Source organism: Sitophilus oryzae, unplaced genomic scaffold (genome assembly GCF_002938485.1).
Source record: "Sitophilus oryzae breed Bouriz unplaced genomic scaffold, Soryzae_2.0 scaffold_85_pilon_pilon, whole genome shotgun sequence".
In the NCBI taxonomy this organism is placed as follows: Eukaryota; Metazoa; Arthropoda; class Insecta; order Coleoptera; family Curculionidae; genus Sitophilus; species Sitophilus oryzae.
Genome location: NW_022147483.1, coordinates 656527 through 672616, shown reverse-complemented (window position 1 = coordinate 672616; position 16090 = coordinate 656527). Strand labels below are relative to the sequence as shown.

At 28.5% G+C, this 16090-nt stretch overlaps 1 non-coding gene across 1 annotated transcript; it reads right to left on the bottom strand.

Moving 5' to 3' along the window:
- Positions 1-13838: 13838 nt before the first annotated feature.
- On the bottom strand, positions 13839-13909 carry Trnag-gcc. Its single transcript has one exon. It is a non-coding gene; the product is annotated as a tRNA-Gly (tRNA).
- Positions 13910-16090: the final 2181 nt, after the last annotated feature.

Genomic DNA, 16090 nt, shown 5'->3' with positions numbered 1-16090 from the left:
ATGCCCTTCCATTCTGGGGTTCTTGCTGCCCAACAAAATTTGACCATATTTTCAGACTTCAAAAGAGAGCAGTTCGATATTTATTGGGACTGAACAGACTGGAACTCACTGCCAGAATTTCTTTAAAAATTTCAAAATACTTTTTTATTAATTTTTGAATCCGTTTGCTTAATCCGCAAGTATATATCTGCTATTCCCGAAAGGCCATCTCATAACTATCCACTTAGGAATGCGGAGCACGATCTTTATCTGCCAATCCCGAGCTCAGAACTAGTTAAAAAGGTTCAATACTGCATAAGGTGGGTCAAATTCGACGCTTTTAAATGGAAACATCCTTTCTATAGGAGATAGACGAAAACTAATATCGGTGTCTTGAGCTCACTTTTCATAAAAACATGATGGTGAAAACCGCACATCATCATCTGTTACCGTTTCGGAGTTACGGGGTGTTTTTCAAAAGAATGTGCATTTTTAACAAATCGCTGTAACTTTTGCTATCGAAAATTTTGTATTTCTATAAAACATTTCCAAAGCACCTTTTACCTAGAATTTAATGGTTTAAGTTTAATTTTTAAAAATTAACAATTTAAGAGTTATCAACAGAAAAATTGATTTTTTATTTGGGACACCCTCTATACTTTTAATTAACTGAAAAGAATTTAAAATTACCTTTCCAAAAATATAGCACACTTGATATTTTGTTATAATCCCCTTCGAAATACAGAATTTTTAAAAGTTCGCCACTTTTAACTAGTAGGCTTTGGTTAGTAAGTTATCAGCAAATTTTTGCATCCAATTTCAAGAATAATTGAATAGCCAACCAAGATTCCAGCCGTTGGCCGTCGAGGCCGCCTGACTTAGTGCCCATGGATCTAATCATAAAATAATAAATCCTATCGATATATTTGCGGAAAACTAAAGGTTCCTTATTCTTCCGGATAATCTAGACAAGAATTAGAAATACTTAGCAGTTATGAGAGGGTATCTTTCACCCCCACTGAGTTAATGAATTCCGCGAGAAATGTTCAAAAACTGCCCCCGTCTGTCCATGCTAACAGACGACTGATGTCGAGAACACCTGTAGCAAAATCTCATGTCTTGGTTTGCTATTTATTTTTCTTGTCATTAGATATAGTTTAAATGTGTTGATGTTGATTAATTACATTACAGCCGGTACCGTTCAAAGCCTACTCATTTAAAGCGGGCGAATTTTTATATACTCATATCTCGAAGAGGAATTGAGCAAAATATCAAGTGTTTTATATTTTTGGAAAGGTAATTTTAAATTGTTTTCAATAAATTAAAAATACACAAGGGTGTCCCATATAAAAAATCAAATTTTCTGTTGATAATTTTTAAATTATTAATTTTAAAAAAATTATACTTAAACCATTAAATTCTACGTAAAAGGTGCTTTGGAAATGTTTTTATAAAAATACAAAATTTTCCATAACAAAAAAAGTTACAGCGATTTGTTAAAAGTGCATATTTTTGAAAAACACCCCGTAACTCCGAAACGGTAACAGATATCGATATGCGGTTTTCACTATCATGTTTTTGACAAAAATTGAGCTTCAGACACCGATATTAGTTTTCGTCTATCTCCTATTGAACAGAGTGTTTCCATTTAAAAGCGTCGAATTTGACCCACCCTGTACAATGCCAAAAAAATGTACAATCATCTACCTTTGAATATCAAGTCGCTTTCATTCTTTCCCGCATTTCGCAAAGCTCTGAAATCATACTTACTGTAGAGAGCCCTATATGCGGTAAACGACGTTTTTGTTGATGTTTAATCATGAACAATTCTGAATTTTAAAAGTTTGATCATCTCACACACTGGTCAAAGGTCAAGTCTTTAATATTTTATAACTCTAAAATTATATCTATTTACTGCTTACTGTTCTGCAATAATTGTCCATATATGTTCTATTTGTAATTTTAATGACTTAAATTTTTTTGAATTGTATGATTTGTATTGTGTATTTTTTGTTGTTTGTATATTTTTTTTGTGCTTTTGTTTGTTTTGTTTGTTGTTTTGTAATAATTTTTAATCTACTAGTTAGTTGATCGTATATTATTTTAATTTTTGCTAAATTTATTTTGAGACCTACTTTATTACTTGCTGTGTGCTTGCAGTTCTTCAGGACTATTGGCAATTTGGACTATGTCATCAGCCAATTTTTTCCATCCATTTTCAATCCTTTGTTGGCCAAGAAAATTGGAAATACTATACAATTATTATTATATAGTAATAGTAAGATCTTCGTAAACTTCTTTAAGAAATAACTATCAACACAACATTTTTCCATTATTTCCTTCATTACGCACAATACAGTTTGTCCATTAATATTAAATTTGTCTGCCTGTATTACTTACTCAACACCCATCCTGTATATATTTCTGACTTTATTTGCAAGTAATACACGTTGTTGTAGGGTCGTTAAAAACTTAATTGGCGAACTTAAAATACGAAAAACCTTAATATGTCGTATAATTCTTATTTTGCACGCCCATGAAAAGATTGTAAAGCTTGATAAGTACTTAGGAATTCTTTTCTTCTTCGTGGTAACAGAAAAAGACATTATGGTAATAATAATTACAAAAAAAATAAAATTATTTTTACCGTTCATTGGTGATGGTTTTTATTTACTGAATATTCCATAAATTTGATATCTTTTACTTTAAACTGAAGAAAGTTAGTCACCACGGCCCTTTTGTGTGAAGTTTTGTATCAAAAATAACATCTGAGATCTGAGATCAGTTCATATTGTTTAGAAAATTATTATAAATAAATAAATAAACAACGCTTTATTGTACAAAAAGCCAAAATAGCTTCATCGACAAAGCATTTACAAAACAAACAAAAGTACAAATAATAAAAAATGTCATACAACAAAAAATCAATTCAAAAAAAATTACGTCATTAAAATTACAAATAAAACATACATTGTAGAACACAGGCGTACAAAGAAAATTTTACAAAAAGAAAATTGTAAATGGATATAATCATGTAAGAGTTATAAATTATTAAATATTAAATACTAGACCTTTAACCAGTGTGTGAGATGATCAAAATTTTAAAATTCAAAATTGTTCATGATTAAACATCAACGAAAAAGTCGTTTACCGCGTATAAGGCTCTCTCCAGTAAGTATGATTTCAGAGCTGTGCGAAATGCGGGAAAGAATGAAAGTGACTTGATATTCAAAGGCAAATGACACATTTTTTTGGCATTGTATAGTATTGAGCCCTTAACTAGTTCTGAGCTCGGGGTTGGCAGATAAAGATCGTGCTCCGCATTCCTAAGTGGATAGATGTGGTTACGGATTAAGCAAACGGATTCAAAAATGAATAAGGAAGGAAGAGTCAGTATTTTGAAATTTTTAAAGAAATGGCAGTGAGTTCTATTGTTCAGTGCCAATAAGTATCGAACTGCTCTCTTTTGAAGTTTGAAAATACGATCAAATTTTGTCGCGCAGCAAGTACCCCAGAACGGAAGGGCATAACGAAGATGCGACTCAAAAAGGGCATAATCGACCATTCTAGAGGTTCATTAGATTTATAGCGCAAAACAGGCAGCGCTTAGTTTCTTTGATAAAGCTTCGATGTGCAAGTCCCATTTTAACGAGTTGTCTACAACAAGTCCTAAGAATTTCACAGAGTCCACGACGTCAATAGTGGTGTTATTAAGTACAAAAGGTTGTATAGTACTTTTATATGACAAAACTTTAGTTTTTGAAAGGTTGAGGCATAGGAGATTAGAATCGCACCAAGATTTAACGGTGCGTAAGTCACTGGATATAGTATTATATAGTGCCGTAACATCTGGGCCGCTCCTAGTGAAACTAGTATCGTTCGCAAAGAGACAGATTTTACCGCTGATGTCTAGAATTGCAATGTCGTTGATAAACACCAGAAACAAAATAGGGCCAAAGGAATGTACTATTATTATTATTATTGATTGAGCGAATTCCAGTTTTTTCGGCATTTATTCATTTTTTCTTGAACTCTTCATCAGTTACAATCCCTTTGATTCCAATCCTTTGGACTGTTATAATTCCTATTTCTAAAGCATCAGCAACTCGCTATATTATTTAAAAAATCTATCAATTTGTATTTTACATAGGAATATTACGGCATACACGGGCAAGAGTGTTTTGTCAGCGTCTCTTCCTCGAGAAAAATTACTTATGAGCTTAACAAGTTCTTGTTCATTTTGGTTAAATCTTTGAAGCATTTTTGCAATAAAAAATTTGAATTTTGTTTTACAGCAACAACCGAATTTTAATTTTGACATTGATCGATGTCTATCGATAAAATTATAACCAAAAATCAAATGACAATAACAATTACAAAAATATGTGGTAATTTATGAAATGCCGTAATGACATCACCAATCTCTTTCATTTATCTTTTTGGCAAGTGATTGGGAGAGTTCGATAATATATGACGTAACGTTGAACGATGACTAAACATTCTATACATTTTTCATTATTGTTGCATTCTTTTTACCAATTTGTGATTCCAGTCTTTTAGAAAAAGTTTTACTCTACTCAAATGTGCATAGTAATTGATTAAATATACAGGGTGCAAAAAAAATCAACAAAAACTCTACTAGGTATTCTAATTTTTGAAAAACCACAATTTTTGTCGAAGCTTTAATTAAAACCGTCTAAACTTAAATTATACAATTTTCTTAATATTTCCATGTTTAATTATTAAGACTAGAATAATTTATTCAAGAAATTAATCGAATGTTATTACATATCCTGTTCAAACAAGTAGATAAATTAATTTTAAACAGTATTTTATTATACAGGGAGTCTAATAAGACAAATCCATTTAAAAAAACGTCGAAAAACTATATTTATAAACGTATCAAAGTAATTCCGACATTTTAGAGCCAATTATAAACAATTATGACGACTTGAATGGTATGAAGAAAAGAAGGATACATAACTTAGAAGAAATATTCCAGAACTGTCAGTATTTTGTTGACGTTTGAAGAGAAAGTTTTCTTTTTATTGTAAATAATTTTTATGAACCATTTTTGAACAGAATACAAGCTCTTTAAATGACATTCAGCCGCACCACCCCACCCTAGAATTCCATATGTCAAATGAGATTGTACAAGGGATGAGTATAGGATTCTAAGCTGTTTGACGTCCAAAAAACTTTTCAAATAATTAAATTTCGGCAACAATCCTCGCAATTTTTTAGTTACATTATTAATATGAATATTCCATATTCATATTAATGTAATTCATTCTCCTGCCTAAGTTTAAGGGTTTTTTGAAATATTTTCTTATTTATACAGTTCTTATTAAAATTGAATTCAAAACACTATACAAGGCTTCTCTAAAACAAGTATTTTAACTGATAGTATATACAGGGTGGTCAGAATTGTGTTCGGGAAACTTCGAAAGCATATTCTACAGATTAAAATAAATAAAAAAGTTCGTATAAATTTATGTCTTAAAATGCTTCGTTTCGTAGATACAGGGTGTAGAAGTTTCATTTCTATTTTGATTTTTAGCAAATAATTTCTGAAGTAACGTCAATATTTAAATGAAAATTGGTGTCTGGGTGTTTTTTGACATGAGTCATTTGATTTTGATGTCAATATGACTTCTACTTGTAGAAGGCGCCACCTACAAATGTTTTAACTGATTTGAAGTGTAATAACTTTTTGTCCTTACCTGTATAAAACTACTGAGTAAAAAAATGTACATTCACGACGTTTTTTACGTAAAAAGGGTCTCTTGGTAAAAATCGCTACGAGTAATGGTTCTCGAGATATTTGGAATCGAAATAATCAATACATGTTAAAATCATTCACAAAAATTCAACATGTTGACTAGGTAGATACTTATTAGATTGAAATCATTAATTTGAAAATGTTTTGTGCCAAAGATTCAACAGAAACTGTTTGGTAATATTTTTTTTTCTAGAAAAATTTAAGATTAATTAAAAAAAAATAAAAAGTAGTAAATTCATGTAGTTTCTTTGTGACAAATATTTATTTCAAGCAAATAATATATTTTTGTTACTAATCTATATTAGTTATATTAAAATCATATGATTATTGGTTTCAGATGATAAATATGATCTCGGTAGCATATACCGGAAAACCTGAGTAACTAATTCTTTTACGTGCTTGGTGATTCGATTTTGAATTTTTGATTTTATTTAAATTATTAGGCACTAAAAACGCACTTAAACAACTTGAGTATTAATTTATTTATTTTTTCTATACTTTTTAACAGTCTCTTCCTCCATATTTAAAAGTTTCATATATAAATTATTCATATATTTTAGGAATTTGTGATTTGCTACTGTATGACTTGTTTTTCGGTATCTTCCTGGAATTCTCTTCGAGTTTAACAGTTTAAAACACTAAATTTGGTGATTATTTTTAAACAAAAATTATATATATCTTTTAGATAACACTTAATATACTGGGTTGCCTCTTAAAAGTGGCTCACCCCTATACTTTTTATTTTTTTCAGATAAAAAACGAGATTTGGTATGTTAGTATATGACATAAATTAGGATTGATTGACGTATTAAATTGTTTTCGGTCACTTCCTGTTTCACCGGAAATGACTACAACTTTTGATTTTTAAATGACACCCTCGGTATTTTTTTACTTTATTCGATAGAAAATGACACTCTGAATAGAATGACATATCATATGTCAACTTTTGACATTTTCGCATATGGTATATTTGAAATTGTTGTAACATGCGGTTCATAACGACAATTTGACTCGAAATACCAAGTGTGTGATACCAAATTATTTGTAAAAAAATGCTTTTTCCAAATATGCTAATGAGCCATACTTGTTACATTTGAAAACATTGAGATATGATTAAAAATACGATTTGGGCATCTTTTAACCGGCCAGGACAAGATGCTAAAAACATTAGAAGATCGAATCTATTTTTCCAATGCTCCTTGATTAAAAATTAGTGTTTTTAACACAGCCATGGCACTCCAGATTGAAATTTAAAATACGACTTTTTAAGCGAAAATATCAAAAGTTGACATATGATGTTCTTTCTAATAAAGTAAAAATATAGCGAGGGTGCCATTTAAAAATCAAATGTTGTCATCATTTCCGGTAAAACAGGAAGTGGCCAAAATCATTTGAACACGTCAATCAATCCTAATTTATGTGATATACGAACATACCAAATCTCGTTTTTTTTTCTGAAAAAATAAAAGATTTATAGATGTGAGCCACTTTTGAGACGCACCCGGTATAACAATCAAAATATTTAAATTTAGAAATTTAAATTTTCTATCTATACACTCAGAAAATCATTAAAAATATTTCTAAAGACTCTATTTCAAAAAAAATGTTTTTCTTGTATTTAAACTACACCACTTAAAAATCATCTTTACTCAATTTAAAAATAAATTACAACCTTCTTTAGGCCAACTAATAGTACCATTAAAAAATAAAGAAGAGTAGGGCAAAGTAAATGGCTTCTAGGGCTTGACCTCGCCAGAATTATCATCAATTGTCATTCCTCGGTCGTCTTTGACGCAATTTTTTTTCTCGATTTTATAGTATAAGATCTTCATTAATTTAATTTATTTACATCTGGTTTAAGTATATCTTGAGTACAGTAAAGTTTGTCTATTTATTCTGTTATCTACTTGTTAAAGATACAGATCTCAGTTTTGCGGATACTTATAACATCAATTTATTGAAATAACACAGAGAAACGAAGAACCCAACGAAATATAGCGGTGAAATAAATAATCAATTTGAAAATTCCAAAATAAATACCTCAATACCTTCCATAATAGAAAGGAAATGTTTTCTGGGAAAACCGTATACTCTCTTGCCCAATCGTTACGATAACATATCACGTCATTTGTCACAGATAACTTGATTTATAGGCAAACGTTCTACGTGATTTCATTCTCATTAAGATAATAGATCAGTTGGATGTACAATCAAACTGTTTTTGACGTCGCTATAAGTTTTTTTATTAAGATTATATAATTAATGACGTATAGTGTTTTACTAAACTGATCAAAATATATGCAAATTCTTGTAGAGAGTGTCCCATTGTTGTCTGTTTTACAGGGTTTCTTGCAATGGTTTCGTTGTTTATGGGCAGAGATACAAAGATATACAGGGTTGTTCACCACATACGACACGGAGTATTGTAGCTAAACGATGAGATTTTTACAAATTGTAAGTTTTGGGTTCGATGAAGGACTATTAGAGGTACAATTTAAAAATAATTTTACAAGATACAGAGTGTCCCAAATAAGTAAAAAATATCAAAGTTGTATTTTTTTTAAATGGAACACCCTGTATATTATTACATTTTTAGTTTCTACGATTAAAATAAAAGGTAAATCTGATTAAGGTTTATTATACTTAAACCTTTACCGTTTTGAAATATTTTCAATTTTGTGAAATTGCAGTAAAAATTTTAAAGCTTCTCCAAGGGTATCAATGTTTTTAATACTAAATATTTAATGAAGTTTATTTATTGATCAGTTATTGTGTTGCAATAATAAAAATAATACTACCTTATACAGAGTGTCTAAAAATTTATTTTAAATAATTATTAGCTTTAAACGGCAATAACTTGTTTAATTTAAATGGAACACCCTGTATATTTTATGAGAATCAGATGCACAATTTAATTGTCTATCAAATTATATTATACCATTTTTTACCTATCTCTTTAAGTTTCCGTAGAAAATGCATTTTCTTGTAATTTAGAACTTATTTATCAATATACCCATGGAATATTGACATTTTAGATTATTCTTAATGATGTACCAAATTTTTAAATGGTACAGATACTAATATTTTCAATATAATTCGTTTATTTCATTAAAAAATAAAAAAAAACTGTTTAAATATTTGTTAAAGAGGACCAATTAATATGATTTCAGTATTCAAACTACATTAAGTGACTGTTTGCGTTGATTAATAATAATTGCTCCAAATACTAAAAAACTGAATTTTGCATGGGCATTAGACAGTGTGATAAAAAGTAACATCTTAAAAATGATATTTCATTTTTTAATAAATGCTTATTTATAACAACAAAGGCTTTAATTTGATAACTTATTATTATATTGATTTCTGACTCAAAAATCCACATTTATTTATAATAATTTATTAGCGAACACAATTAAGTATGTCATTAATTAGTATATGGGCGGAAATAATGGTGTTATATTTAATTAATGGTATACCCTTTTATAAAGATTTAAATAGTTTTCTTTTTGCATACAAATGGGCTAGTAATATTATCGTTTTGCTAAAAACGATAATATTACTAGTCTGTACATTTTGTACATTTGTTGCTTTAAAAACAATCTAAAATGTCAATATTCCATAGATATATTGATAAATGAGGTCTAATTTAGAAGAAAATGCATTTTCTACGAAAACTTGAAGGGATAGGTAAAAAATGGTATAATACAATTTGATAGACAATTTAATTGTGCATCTGATTCTCCTAAAATATATAGGGCATTCCATTTAAATTAAAGAAGTTATTGCCGTTTGAAGCTAATAATTATTTAAAATAAATTTTTAGACACTGTGTATAAGGTACTATTATTTTTATTATTGCAACACAATAACTGATCAATAAATAAACTTCATTAAATATTTAGTATTAAAAACATTGATACCCTTGGAGAAATGAAGCTTTAAAATTTTGACTACAATTTCACAAAATTGAAAATATTTCAAAAACGGTAAAGTTTAAGTATAATAAACCTTAATCAAATTTACCTTTATTTTAATCGTAGAAACTAAAAATGTAATAATATACAGGGTGTTCCATTTAAAAAAATACAACTTTGATATTTTTTATTTATTTGGGACACTCTGTATCTTGTAAAAATATTTTTAAATTGTAGCTCTAATAGTCCTTCAACGAACCCCAAACTTACAATTTGTAAAAATCTCATCGTCTAGCTACAATACTCCGTGTCGTATGTGGTGAACAACCCTGTATAGTTTTTACATCACTATGCTTATTTTTTGCTGTTTTTTTAGTTCTCTTTCTGGAGAATACTTCTAAAAACAAACTACCCCTGTATTGCAAAATATAAAAACCAACCCTCGTATAACCTAAGAAAAAGGTGTTTCCGCTGTCGAATTGAGTGAAAATAAGTCGTCATGGTAGGTGAAGAAATAAGATTTCAGTTCAAGCTTAACGAATGTTTATCTCTGAAATTTAATGATGTATTATTGATGACATTGTTTTCGATTTATTTATTTAATGAATTCAATATATGTATAAGACAATAAGTAATGTTTGTATCAATTTATCAAAAACATATAATTTTATCAATCTTGAAATATTTATAAAACATTTATTTTCGAATCTTTGCTGTAATAAATTTGCTCAACATAGTCATTTAAGGGTTTCTTAGGTTAATATATTCAAAAATCTTAAAGCAAAACGTTTTTTTTTGCTCTGTTTTTGGATGAAACAGGTCGGGGGTTACTACGACGTGCAATATTAGTGTTTTCTCTATTAGAATACACAAGAAAAAGTGTGCAATATTTCACTGTTGATATATTTTTTATTTAGTTAGGTTAATTTATTAATTTAATTTAAGATTATTTAGGAATAATTTAGTAACAAATAACACTTTAGACCCTATATTACTAACTAGACACACAAAATATCAATATGTAGTTTTTATTTAACTAATCTGACATCACATCAGGGCAAAAAATGATAAATTTGATGTTTATTTTGTTATTTAAGTTTTAATTCTAAAATAATTAACTTATTTTTGCCCTAATTTGACGTCACATGGTGATAGATGTTGGTTACAGTACTACTCAAGTATTTTGTGTGTCTATGTGTTTTATGGTCTAAGGTATATTTTGGTATTTTTAAAAAATACGATAGTGGTAATAAAAATAAACGATAAGTTTGCGTTCTTTGATCATCCTGTATATTATAAACCGTTCAATGTTATTTATAGATGATTCTTGTAGGAGTTTTATAAATTTAAATAATGTTTTATATCGACTGGAGTATCTGATAAATGTGAATATGTTTTAGGTTTTGGTAATTTATTTAAAATCAAAACAAGAAAATTTAAAATTAATCATTTTTAAACATTTCGTACATTTGAAATAACCAAAATTTATGAATTAATTCTTGTAAATAACTTATTTGGGATAGTGTGCAATAATTTTTATTGATATTTTATTTAGAATAATTATATTTATTATTAATTTTATGTGTGAAACTGAACAAGATACGTGCAATAAACAAGCGATTGTTATTTATTTTTTAATATTTTATAATTTATTTTATTTTTAGTATATTTATTGTTTGATTTTTTTGTATATTGTTCCTTTTTTACTGTTTTATGTTTATGTCCTTGCTCCTGACGTGGGTGAAGATTTATTATTATTTTATCAATAAATGACACTTTTTGTTCCTTTTGTAATATATTTTTACCAAATACATGATAATGAATAAGTGCAATATTTTTTTATAATAAAATATTTTTAAAATATGTTCATTTTGTTTTATTTAGTATACTTTCCGAGTAGTTTTAGAGGTCTGGATATTAACTTTTTTTAGCTATTTTATACCATATAAGGAAACTCAATTGGATTTATCTAGACATTTAATATACAGAAAATAGAGGTAGGTACAAAACTGTGATTCCCCGTTAACAAAAGGCCGAAACAAATGACTACCGGCCAGGTAGCTTGTTCTTATTAATCGCAAAACGATTCGTTATTGTTTCTACATGGCCTACTCAACGATCTGGTAGAGTTGTTGTTATGGCTTCCGAACCAGGGCAATCTAGATCGTACGCGTCCATTTTCGACCACGATAGCGTTTTGTTTTGTGCCTTTTGTTAATTCACCGATAGCTGTAGTTGGAAGGTATATTTTAGCGGCTAATAACAATTTTTTTGTTGTTGTTTTTCGCAAGAAAATATAATGAGTCTAATTGGTACAGTTAGTTTGATGTAAAAGGGATTCGAAGAAATTCATAGATACTTTTTTTTTGCTTGAAATTGATGATGTATGTATTTTTCTTCGGTTTTTTAATAGTTAGTATTTAAAGAACCTCCAACTATATAAAATTACAAATGATTGATTTTTTAATCAATTCTAATTTATAAAACATCGAAATAAAAATAAATTTTTTATATTCAATATTGTGAATAGTTTTATTACTTACCTTCACCAAATTGTCCAGAATTTTAACAAACAAAAAATATGGCTTCTGGAAATATGATTCTAGGAACTATTTTCAGTTTGGTTTAAAATATAAATATACTATTGTAAGAAATCTATATTAAGCACTGATGTCGTATTATCGAAAAAAAACGGCGTGCAATTGGCTGGGAAATGACGATCGATGATATTTCCCATATAAAATGACAGCGCTCTTCATTCCATAGCCATCGCTGACGCCGTTTTTTTTTCGATCATACGGTATTATGTATAAGCACTATAAATAGGAAAATTAGTATATACCGGGTGCTTCTCAAAAGTGGCTCATCTATAACTTTTTTATTTTTTCAGATAAAAAAACGAGATTTGGTATGTTAGTATATGACATAAATTAGGATTGATTGACATGTTCAATTATTTTTGGTCACTTCCTGTTTCACCGAAAATGACTATAACTTTTGATTTTTAAATGGCACCCTCGGTATTTTTTTACTTTATTCGATAGAAAATGACATTCTGAATAGAATGACATATCATATGTCAACTTTTGACATTCTCGCTTAATCAAAAATTGTATTTTAAAATTCAATCTAGAGTGACTATGTTAAAAACACTAATTCTTCATCAAGGAGTCTTGGAAAAATAGATTTGATCATCTAATGTTTTTAGGGTCTTGTCCTGGCAAGCTAGAAAAAGCTCAAGTCGTATTTTTAATCATATCTCAATTTTTTCAAATGGAACGAGGGTGGCTCATTAACATATTTGGAAAAAGCATTTTTTTACGAATAATTTGATACCACACACTTTGTATTTCGAGTCAAATTTTCGTTACGAACGGCAAGTTATAATTTCAAATAAACCATATGCGAAAATGTCAAAAATTGACATATGATATGTCATTCTATTCAGAGTGACATTTTCTATTGAATAAAGTAAAAAAATACCGGGGTGTCATTTAATAATCAAAAGTTGTAGTCATTTCCGGTGAAACCGGAAGCGACCGACAACAAATGAATACGTCAATCAATCCTAATTTATGTCATATACTAACATACCAAATCCCGTTCATTTAACTAAAAAAATAAAAAAGTTATAGGGGTGAGCCACTTTTGAGACTCACCCGGTGTAGTATAAATAGGAAAAAAAATGGCGTCCATATAATTTTATATATAATTTCATATCTAAAATGACAGCGATCTTCATTCCATAGCCATCGCCTCATCCAAATATTGACGTTGCTTCAGAAATTATTTGGAAAAAATTGAAATAAAAATGATGATGAAAACTTCTACACCCTGTATCTCCGAATCTAAGCATCTTGAGAAGATGTTTTCCTCAAAATATATTCATATAATCAGAAAGATCTTTTTACTAAAAGTAATTTTGGCATTACAACCCAGTCCAAGACGTATGAAATTATTTTAAATATTTTTAATGGAATTAAAATTTTGTAAGGCATATTTAATAATTTTCCTTCACCAAATTGTCAAGATTTTTAATATTTTAATTTAATTATAAAAATATATTAAACACTTATATCATCTTTTTTCCAGCTTCTATCCAAAATATACTCTTGTATATTAATAACGTTTAAAGAAATTATAAAAAAAAATAAAAAAGTAATTGCATCGGCCGGGAATCGAACCCGGGCCGCCCGCGTGGCAGGCGAGCATTCTACCACTGAACCACCGATGCTTGTATTGTCGTTTCTAAATAGCGGTATTTAAGCAGAAGGCGGCTTACTTATAATCTATTTTTTAATTATTGTACCAATTAACCAATCTATAACCGCATTGTTTCTATTACAAAACTAACTAAACATAATATAAACGAATTAAACGAATTTCTATACTCCAACATCTATATAAAACAGAAACAAACAAAAATATTTTTTGAAATTAAAATAACTTGAAAACACTTTTCAAATCAATAATTTGAATTTTAAATCACTAACTCCAACTAAAATAAACAACAACTACGATATTATATAAGTACATATATACATATATATTGATTGATAAATCTGTTTTATTTAACATGGAAATTTTTTCTTAAGAATTCTATTATTTAAACATGCGGTAAAACGCCTTATTTTTATCCGCCTGTATTTTCCAGCATCAAATAAGTTTAGTTATCGTTAACACAGTTTAAAATAAATAATAAAAGTTATTGTATAAGAGTTATAACAGTTTTCTACTTAAAATAACAAACAAGAAAAAATACAGTTTATTTTTTCTAATAACAAAGAAACGGGCTGAAAGGACTAAAAGAACGTCTTATTGTTAACTAAATAATGACTCAGAGATTTACTTAAATACATAATATTCCATTATATAACTATATGTTAGAAATATAGCTTTATTTCAAAAAAAATATTTAAAAATTATAAAATAAGGGGAAATTTTTTTTGCTATAGGCAACCAGTAATATTCTTCGATGTATTGTTGGTTACCAACCATGTTTTATTTAATAAATTAAATATTCAGGTGATACTGAAGTTATGTGGTAAATAAAGAGATAAAACATAAAATAAATTATTATTTTTATTTTATTACTGAGTTTTAGTATAGTTTTATCGTTTAAGTTAATAGGTTTTCAAATTTCACATTTGTTACAATATATCTGTATCTAATTTAGTAATGAATATCATGAATAAAATAAATTTCTTAGAATTATTAATATTTAATGAAATGTTCATAAATTTTTAACTAGCATATTACTGGTACGCTACTGGGGTATTTATGTGATGAGGATGTCATGCAATGTGTGCTTTTGGTATTAAACAAGAAAAAAAAAAGACAAAGCAGCATGGAGGCATGAACAGCAATTTATCTATTTTATTAATATTGATTCGTTATTAGGTTTAGAACAAGGGAAGAATCAATTTTTCCAAAGAACAAATATACTTACGGCATTGCGTGAGGGAATTACAAAGAAATTACAGGGCACCGGCTATGTTTGGTAAAGATTTATTTTTTTATGTTGCTGACCACTATTTACAATTACCTTTTTTTTTCTGTATGTGGTAATTTTAATAAAAAAAAAACGTTTTCCTTGTTTCCTTTTGATTTTTTTTTAAATAAATTAGTGGATATACAGGGTGTCCCTTAAATAAGTACCAATAGGGAGGTATAATTTTTTATATCTGATTTTATTATAGATCTCTTTATGGGGGGAAAATGCATCAAAATGCCTTTTTGATGTACAGGGTGGTCGAAATTGGTCTGTTTTGACAGAGAAAACCTATTTATTAGATAGAGTAAAACCGACATAGATGTCATGGGCTCGATTTCTGAGAAACGTTTAATGGCGTAAACCGCCTGTTGATATTTTCACTGCCAACTGAGATACGGGGTCTTTTTGATTTTTTTACCATTTGGAAAATTGCCCATAACTTTTTTATTTCGTGGAATAAGAAAATTCTGTAAAAACATTCTCAAAGCACTTTTTTAAGCACAATCCAGTGGCGTAGTCAGTTTTTTTCTATGCTTGCTCTTTTTGTCAGAAATAATAAAAAATATAATTTTTTAAATGGAAATCATAGTTGGCTACGAACTTAAAAAAATGCTGGCGTTTAACCCTTTCGAAGGATATAAAGTTATGTGTATTTATTTCTGAGAATGAGAAAAATATTAGGTTTTTTATCTTTGTAACGAAGCGGGCCTTGATTTGGTGTTGACCTAGTTGCCTAATTATTTTTATTACAATTTAATATTCTATATTATTATTTATCTGCATAATTAAAGACTTTTGAAAAGGTAAATCAACATTCTATATTAGTATTACCAATTACAATTGAAACGCCGGGATTACAACTGTAAAAAAATCAAAAACACCCCGTATCTCAGTTGGCAGTGAAAATATCAACAGGCGGTT